Source organism: Miniopterus schreibersii (assembly GCF_964146895.1).
Source record: "Miniopterus schreibersii genome assembly, chromosome: 17".
In the NCBI taxonomy this organism is placed as follows: Eukaryota; Metazoa; Chordata; class Mammalia; order Chiroptera; family Miniopteridae; genus Miniopterus; species Miniopterus schreibersii.
In genome coordinates this window covers 20,756,655-20,765,225 of record NC_138117.1, presented here as the reverse complement: position 1 = coordinate 20,765,225, position 8,571 = coordinate 20,756,655, and the positions used below count along the sequence as shown (strand labels likewise).

The 8,571-nt window shown below is 46.3% G+C and overlaps 1 long non-coding RNA gene across 2 annotated transcripts; it reads left to right on the top strand.

Annotated features, from left to right (window-relative positions):
• Positions 1 to 1,041: 1,041 nt before the first annotated feature.
• LOC308547264 lies at positions 1,042 to 6,340 on the top strand. 2 transcript variants are annotated; one of them, XR_013997486.1, is made up of 4 exons: positions 1,042 to 1,408; positions 2,097 to 2,147; positions 2,909 to 3,018; positions 6,281 to 6,340. It is a non-coding gene; the product is annotated as an uncharacterized lncRNA (long non-coding RNA). The 2 variants fall into 2 exon arrangements; XR_013997485.1 differs by lacking the exon at positions 2,097 to 2,147.
• The last annotated feature ends 2,231 nt before the right edge of the window (positions 6,341 to 8,571 follow it).

Below are 8,571 nucleotides of genomic sequence, written 5' to 3'. Positions count from 1 at the left end.
GTCGGCCACGAGCTTTCCGTGGCGCCCGGACCTCGGGGCGGGTGGCCCGCGAGCAGGGCGACGCGCTGCCAGTGGACGAGCGGATCCGGGGACGCGCAGGGGGCGGCCGGGACAGCTCCCCCGGGGACCCTGCCGTGGGGCGGGGCAACGCCCGCACCCGCTTTTCTTCAAACACACAGCAGGTCGTCACGCGACAGGCTGCGGGACGGGCGGGGGCGCGCGGCTCTAACCGAGCGGGGGAGCGAGGCCGCGGGGGGGGCTGCTCGCGGTCCCGGAGCCGACTCTGACCCGCGGCCGGCCGCCCCCCACGCTCCACGCCAACCCCGCTCCTCGAACGCGTGGTAGCGCAGGTCACGGAAATGGGCTTTCTTTTTAAATGTCTCGTGTTCCTTTCCCAGCCCCCATGAAAATTTTTACGTGACCAACTTTCAATTTTAATAAATATCACCAGAAATTAAAAAGATATAACCCCTTTCCTTAAAGAAAAAAAACCGGCTCGGACGGAGGACTGTCTTAGAGCAGAGCTCTGCCGGCGAGGACACGAGTTCTCCAAGTTCTCTGCGCTGCATAAACAAACCGCCACCGATTCTGGTTTTCAGCTTGTTCTCCCGGCACCTCCATCCCCGGTTTTCCCATCCCGGGGACCAGCCTCCTCGCCCCCGCCCCGCCCCCTCGGGCCGCACCACCTGCTCCCGGCGCCTCCCCTTCGCCCGCCCGCGCCGGTTCTCACGCGCCGCCCGCGCCTCTCCCGGCCGCTCCCGCCCCTTTCACCCCGCGGAGCGCCCGAGTCAGGGCCGGCCCCTCGGCGCCCAGCTCCGGGCCCCCGGGCACCGCCGCCCAGCGCCGCACCCCCCACGAAGTTTTCGCTCCCGCGCCGCCCCCCGCGAGGACTTGGGAGGCGGTCCCGCGCCGCCCGGCGCTGATTGGCTGCCTCCGCGGCGCCCCGCCCCTGTGCACGCGCGGACGGTGGGGCGGGCCCGGGACAGGCTCGGGCGCGCGCGGCGCGGCCCCGCGGACGGAGCTTCGTCCGTGACCCGCGTGCCTGCCGGGTGTCCCGGCGCGGGCGTTCGCGAGGTGGGGGCGGGCGGCGGCGGGGCGCAGCAGGCTGGGGGCTCGCGTGGCGGCGAAAGCCCCCTCTTGCCCCGGGGGCCCTCCCCAGCCGCGGCCACCCGGGCGCCCCGCGGGGACTGGGAGCTCCCCGAGGGGCCGTCGTCCTCGCCAGCCCGGTAGCCCGGATGTCTCTGCCCTTCGCGGCGGGGCCGCCGACGCGTTTCTAGGCCCCGGCAGGAGGCTCGTCTTAAAGGGACAGCGCCCGGTTGGAACCGGAGGGGGCGGCGCGTCCTGCCCTTGTGCGCGACCCCTGCCCCGCGGGACGCCGCGGCGCCCGCCGCCGCAGCCCCTCCTCCAGGTGGGCGCCGCGGCCGCGCGGGGCGGGGGCGGGGGCCGCAGATGGCTGCCCCGGGGCCAGGTTTTGCGGCGGCCGCGCTGCGGCGGGCGGCGCCGTGCGGGGCCCGGAAGCGCCGGGCCGTGATTGGCCGGCCGCCGTGAATGCAGGACATTGTCTGGCCGCCGCGGTCTCTGTCCTTGCGCGCCGCCCTGCCCGGGTCAGGATGGGTGCGGGGCCGCGGGACCCGCTCGCCCTCGAGGCCCCGCGATGGGGGACCCCGCGGCGGGAACCGTAACTTTTACGAGATTACGGGTTTTAAGAATGGCCTAAAGGTGCTGTTTGAACACACAAACTCGGTATCAGCAAGAAAACACAATCGTGGTGCTGGACATAGAGATTTCCTTCCTTTAAGGTTAAAAATATTAGGGTGGTTGAAAAAGGCCGACTGCCTTATGGAATGGGTTAGTTTTGTCTTCAAGATTTCTTTAATTAGGATCTGTGATCATTCATCTAAATATCCTGTAAGAATTTTAAGCAAAGTGTATATGTATGAGTATACATGTATATATGCATGCACATGCACATGTGCGTGAGATGACCTTGTCCTGGGCAGTGCGGCCTGATCGGGTCTTAGCTTCCACATGTGTAAGACGCGCTGCGCTGGTGGCCCTCCAAGGTGCTTCCTTTGTTAAAATTATTCTGATTCTAGACTTAAAGTCCTGATACATCCTGTGTATCCTATCTCAAGACCATGGAATAGGTGAGACCTTTTAAAGAGCCCTCGAGGACAGTATGATCTCAGATTATCTTTGACAATACGTGGGAGTTATTTAAGCAGAGTTGTAATCTCTCAGTGTGCAATTTTGGAGTAAGGGAAGATGAGAGCAGTAAATGTATGGAGATCAATCAGTCGTTAGTCAACGTGAAGAACAGGGTTTTCTTTCATCTTGAAATTTCCCAAGTAATGAAATATTATAATAAAGAATAACCATCTTCCCTGTTTTGTTCCTAGTATCAAAGTAGAAAAATGGCAAAAGAGAGAAGACATGCATGAAATAAAAGATACACAAATAGAAAATGTTTGGAGAGTTTTGAATAAAATTAAGTTGGTGTTTTTGCTTTTTAAAAAACTGAATGGGAAAAATTATTGTAGATCATTTTTGTGTTGATATAGATATTTTGTAGCTTCAGTTACATGCCCTCTTCAACGTAAAAAAGAAAATTAAAAATCAGTGATTTCATTTAACTGAGCAATCAACAAGAATTAGAGACTTGGAAATGACAAACAAATGAAAGAAGGAAAGCATCCAGAAAAGAAGATAAGTTTAATGGACATGATTCATTGTAGGAGACATGACCTCATTCCTTATTAGCAGGATGGAGGGGTTTCCACTAAACCAGATTTGATGTTAAATAAATTTATTATACAGACTTTCCTCACAATGATACTAACTTGATTTGTCCTCTGTTTTGTATTATAAAATGAAGAGCTACAAGGAAAAATTTTAAATATTGTTGCAGCTTCCTCAGATGACAGTTGTTCCCGGGCTCCTCACCCTCACCCATCATAATAAAGGACTAAAAAAGCAGAAATCATCAGCATAAAGATGAGCTTTCTCCAGAAGTGAAAAGTGGATAGCTGTGTGGGTGTCTGTGAGTGAAGTAAATTTAGTTTTGTGTATTTAAAATTTTAGCTTTTCAGTTGTTGATTTTTATAATTAAACTGGTTTTACTTAAAAGTGATTGAATAAGTGATTAAAATTTAAAGATTAAGCTGAAATTAAGATGTTTGTAATAAACACAAGCAGCAGGTGGTATGAGGTAGTCTATAAGGTATGAAATGTCTTGTCAAATAAGTTTGAGACTTCCAGCAAGTCTTTTCCTTAGGATTTTTGCTTTGGTGTTCAATAAGCAACTACAGATTAGCCCATATAAAGTGATAATATTTATGGAACACTTGTTATATGCTGAGCACCATTCCCAGTATCTGCTTTGATCCTCACAAAAGTCCTAGGGAGCAAGTACAATTCTTATCCCCATTTTAGAATCATGGAAACTGAAGCTCTAGAGGTTAGGTAGCTTGCCCTGGGTACAGAGCTGGGAATGGGGCCTAAAATCCTGTCTGACTCTACTCAAAACCATGTGGCTATGAGTTCTCAGTCACTCACTACATAGACTTACTTATTTCCATGGTTATGATTACGGACCCATTTTTGAAAAATATTTTAAAAAATATTTTTATTGATTTTTACAGAGGGAGAGAGAGAAACATTGATTCGAGAGCAAAACATTGATCAGTTGCCTCCTGCACACCCCCTACTGGGGATTGAGCCTGAAACCCAGGCATATGCCCTGACCAGGAATCAAACTGGCAACCTTTTGGTTGCCAGGACGACACCCAGCCAACTGAGCCACACTAGCCAGGGCTATTAATCCATTTTTTTTTTTTTTTTTAATCAGGCCTTTTTGACAGTTAGGAATTTGGATATTTTTACATTAGCCCTTCCATTCATTTATATTTCAGGTGACCATGTGGATACACAATTGCCCTCTGAATTTATTTTGACACAGAAAGCCAAGCATCCCTGTCATTTTGTTGTTGTTGTTAATCTTCACTCAAGGATATTTTTTCAATTGATTTTTAGAGTGGGAGGGAAGAAGGGGGGAAGGGGGAGGGGGAAGAGAGAGACATTAATGCGAGAGAGACACACATGGGCTGAACCTGCAACCCAGGTGTGCCCTTGACGGGGAATCAAACCCTTGTTCTTCGGGGTGTGGGCCGATGCTCTAACCACCGAACCCCACCGGCCAGGGCCTTGTAATTTTTTAAAAGAAACACCTCTCACATTTGCATCTTCTGTTCTCTTTTAAACAGTCATGTACGTGGACAGAAGTCCTCTCACCGTCTACTTCTCTGTCTTTTCCTCTTTCCCTCTTTCCCTTTTCTTCTTTTGGAGGTATTGCTTCATAAGACCCCAGCAATACCTGCTGACCTTGTCTGCTGCATCTAGTTGGTGTCAGGCCCAGAAGGGGTGCTGGTGCACTCAGTCAGTTTTTGGCTGAATTCTTACAAGTTGCTCAGTGCTTCAGGAGGTGAAGAGGGACCAGGAGCCAGGAACGAAGGACAGGGATTGGGGGAGTCCCAGAGCAGAAACTGAGGCTCTGCACCTTCAGCTGAGAAGTGGCACTTCCTTAATGACAATCAAGGGTAAAGGGTTGCTGCCCCTCCCATTTTCCGTGGTCTCTCCTGGCATTGGCTTCACAGCTAGTGGCCATGATAGTGGTCTTCTGTAGCTCTCACAAAGATGGGGAGAAAAGGGCAGTCAGTCTCAAATCAGTCCCCATCATTGCTTGTTCACAGTGCCTGTGTCAGGAGGGTTAGAGAGAAATAACATTATTCTGAAGGGGATCATATGTGACTCATTAATTCATGTGATTTCTCATTTTCACTGACAATTGACTTGGCTAAGTCTGTTTAACTTTCGTGATGAAGGATCAGCGTCAGGATTTGGTGTTCTGGTGGCCAGAAGGATGAAAGGGTTGCACTTAGCCGTCCCCCCACCCCCACCCACGCCGGCAGCTAGCACTGAGTGCTTTGTCCTTGGTAGGCAGTCGGTTCACCATCTCCCGTGAGACACTGGCAGGGAAGCCACACAGCTGCATGGAAGATAGGACAGCACCTGGCAAGCCCGACCCACTGAGTCCCTCTGCCATCAGTGGGTGACAGGCGAGGTTGCAACAGGTCTCTCAACGCCCAAGGTGCCCAGAGAGGCAGGCCCAACTACAGAACCACCTGGCCTCTTATTAGCTAGTGGCTGCCTTTTTATTTTTACAAAGTTCTATAATTAAGCTCTAACCAATGAATATTTCTCAAATTCAAATATTACGGCATCTTATAAATGTGTAAAAATATTTTCAACCTCATAACAAGCACCTACTCATTTATCTTTTTTTTTTTTTTTAAATTTATCCCTTTCCTAGGACTCCTTAGCACTCAACCGGTGGCCACCCTCTCTTCCTGAGCCCCAGGTCACAGCCAGATTCTGGGAATGCCACCTTCTCTCTTCAACTCCTCAGCCTTGGAATGCTCGTGGCTTCCCACGGTTGCCGTGACGCCTTACCTAGTTGATTCCTTTCACTCTGCCCACACTTCTTAATCTTTTCAAAAAGCCCAATGAACGGGCCTTTCCTTTCCTCTTCTGATCATGCCTGCTTCAGGTCCCATCCTGACACGGCCCTGCCTGCACCTCGCGTTTAAGCTGTGGCCTCTCCCTTCATTCTTTTTCTCTCACACAGCAAATTCCTCCCCTGTGTGCTTTAACCCTCAAGTATGCAATGCTTTCTGTCCAGAATATTCTGTGAGGACTTCCTTGGGCTCCTCCCACATGCGCTGTGTCTATAACTTCATTTACCACATTGTATTTGAGATGCTGCTTTGTGTTTCCAAAATTGGAAGTTCCTTGAGGTCAGAGGTCGTGTCTTACCCCTGAAAGGGCTAATGCAAAAATATTTAAATACTGTAACTGTCAAAAAAGTCTGATAAAAAATGGATTAATGATCATATCCATAGAAATAAGTAAGTGGGTTTAGTGAGTGACCGAGGACACATAGCCACATGGCTTTGAGCAGAGTCAGACACGACCTCGGCTCTTAGGACAGTGTCCAACACTTGGCTCTTAGCATCATGAAATAATAGCTAAATAACCGGAAATTTTTTTCTTCCCTCTATTGATTCTTTCTCTAGATCAGCCTTCTAGTTTTTCAAAATATAATTAATTTAAAACTGAAGTTTCACTTATTTCAACCTTGTCAGTATTTACATTGATAAAATTATATTCTTTAATTAATATTTACATGATAGCATGCCTTTATCACATATGCTTTTATCAACAGATATACTCTCAAAAGTTGAGCAAATTAATATTCCTGATTCAAGTGGTTAAAATTTAAGGTAATTTGATTTCTTTTATTAGTGTGAAGCTGTGTGTGTGTATGTATATGTGTGTGTGTGTGTAGCAAATAATCATTTGGTTATTTATTTTAAAAATACTGCTTTCCTTACATCAGATTTGCCTTAGGAAAAGCAGTTCTATGTTGTACTCCATTGTAAGTAGACTTAACTGAGAAGTATCATTTTATGGTCTTTTGCCTGTAAATATAAAAACAAAGACAACAATACAACAGTCGTATTTTTCTTCAAGGCAACTCCTCCGTCTGTGTTTTCGGCAGTTAGAGAAGGGGGAGGACAAGCTTCTCTGTGCCTCCCTGGTGTTTCTCGAGCTCTAGCAGAGACGTTTTCTGTAATTGGTTTTCCACATTTGCCAAGAGTCTGTTTCCTCTTAACATTCAACATGTTTAACAGAAGTCTTGTAATAGTTCCAAAAATAATAAAACTGGTCCCAGGCATAAAAATGATACATACACAACACATTGGTTTTCCGGCATGGCTTTGGTTTTGTTAAGTTCTTTTAAATAATTTTTAGTGTCCAATCATGTGGTAGAAATAAAAAGTTTTTCTTCACAGTAATAAAACTCACTGAAGAAATGCAGTCAATGACTTGCGCAGAGGGTGAGAATTACCTGCACAGAGGCCAGCCCAGGACAGTGTGGCCACCTCGATGTCCAACACTTCCCTTTAGTGATAAGTGGGAGGTTTGGCTAACTTCAGTGCTATATCCTCAGAAGGACAAAAGCTTATTTCAGGGATATGCTTCTGGTAGAGTGTCTGTAAAGCTGTTCTTAATCTGATGAAATCCACTTCTCACGTTGTCAAACATTATCATGAAAAAGCAATGCTAGCTTATATTTTATCTGACCCTCCCGTCACTCCTGAGACATGGTCACAGTGTCCCAGTAATCAGTTTCTCTGCTTTAATAATTAGATGTTTGATAAATGAAAACATTTAGACTTCCTTTTAAATTATTACTTAAATTTAAATATTAATATTTTTACTGTTAAAATTATGATTAAAGCACCTTTTTTTCTTTAAATAATTTTTTATTTTTCAATTGCAGTTGACACATTATATTAGTCTCAGGTGTACACCCCAGTGATGAGACATTGTGTAACTTACTAAGTGATCACCCCAATAAATCTAGTACCCATCTGATACCATACATACTTATTAGAATATTATTGACTATGCTGTACTTCACATCCCCGTGACTGTTCTGTAACTACCAATTTGTAGTTCTTAATCCCTTCACCTTTTTCTCCCATTCCCTCAGCACCCCCTCCCATCTTAAAGAAGATCCTTTAACATTTTTTGTAACACTAGTTTGGTATTAACTCCTTTAGCTTTTTAGCTTTTTCTTGTCTGGGAAACTCTTTATCTGTCCTTCTATTCTAAATAATAGCTTTGCTGGCTAGAGTAGTCTTGGTTATAGGTCCTTGCTTTTTACCACTTTGATGTTTTTTGCTACTCCTTCTGGCCTGCAATATTTCTGTTGAGAAATCAGCTAGTAGTCTTATGGGAGCTCCCTTGTAGATAACTAACTGCTTTTAAGATTCCCTCTTGGCCTTTAACCTTTGGCATTTTAATTGTGATGTGTCTTGGTGTGACCCTCTCTGGGTTCACCCTGTGCTTCTTGACTTGTATATCTATTTTCTTCACTAGGTTAGGGAAGTTTTCTATCATTATTTCTTCACATAGGTTTTCTTTTCTTTTTTTTTTTAATTAAATGTATTGGTGTGACATTGGTTTCTAAAATTATATAGGTTTCAGGGGTACAGCTCTATAATGTAGTATCTGTATATTGTATGGTGTGTTCACCACCCCAACACATAGTCTTTCAATTCTTTGCTCTCTCTCCTTCTACCGGCACCCCCATAATGCAAATGTCGGTACGCTTGAAGTTGTCCCAGAGGCTCCTTAAACTATCCTCATTTTTAAAAATTCTTTTTCCTTTTTCCTGTTCTGGTTGGGTTTTTTCTGCTTCCTTACCTTCCAAATCTCTGACTTGATCCTCTGCTTCATCTACTCCACTGCCGGTTCCCTGTGATGCATTCTTCATTTCAGTTAGTGCACCCTTCATTTCTGACTGGTTCTCTTTATGTTTCTTATCTCTTTGTTGAAGTTCTAAGTTCACTGAGCATCCTTATACCAGTGTTTTGAAATCTGCATCTAGTAGATTGCTTGTCTCTATTTTGTTTAGCTTTTTTCCTGGAATTTTGTTCTGTTCTT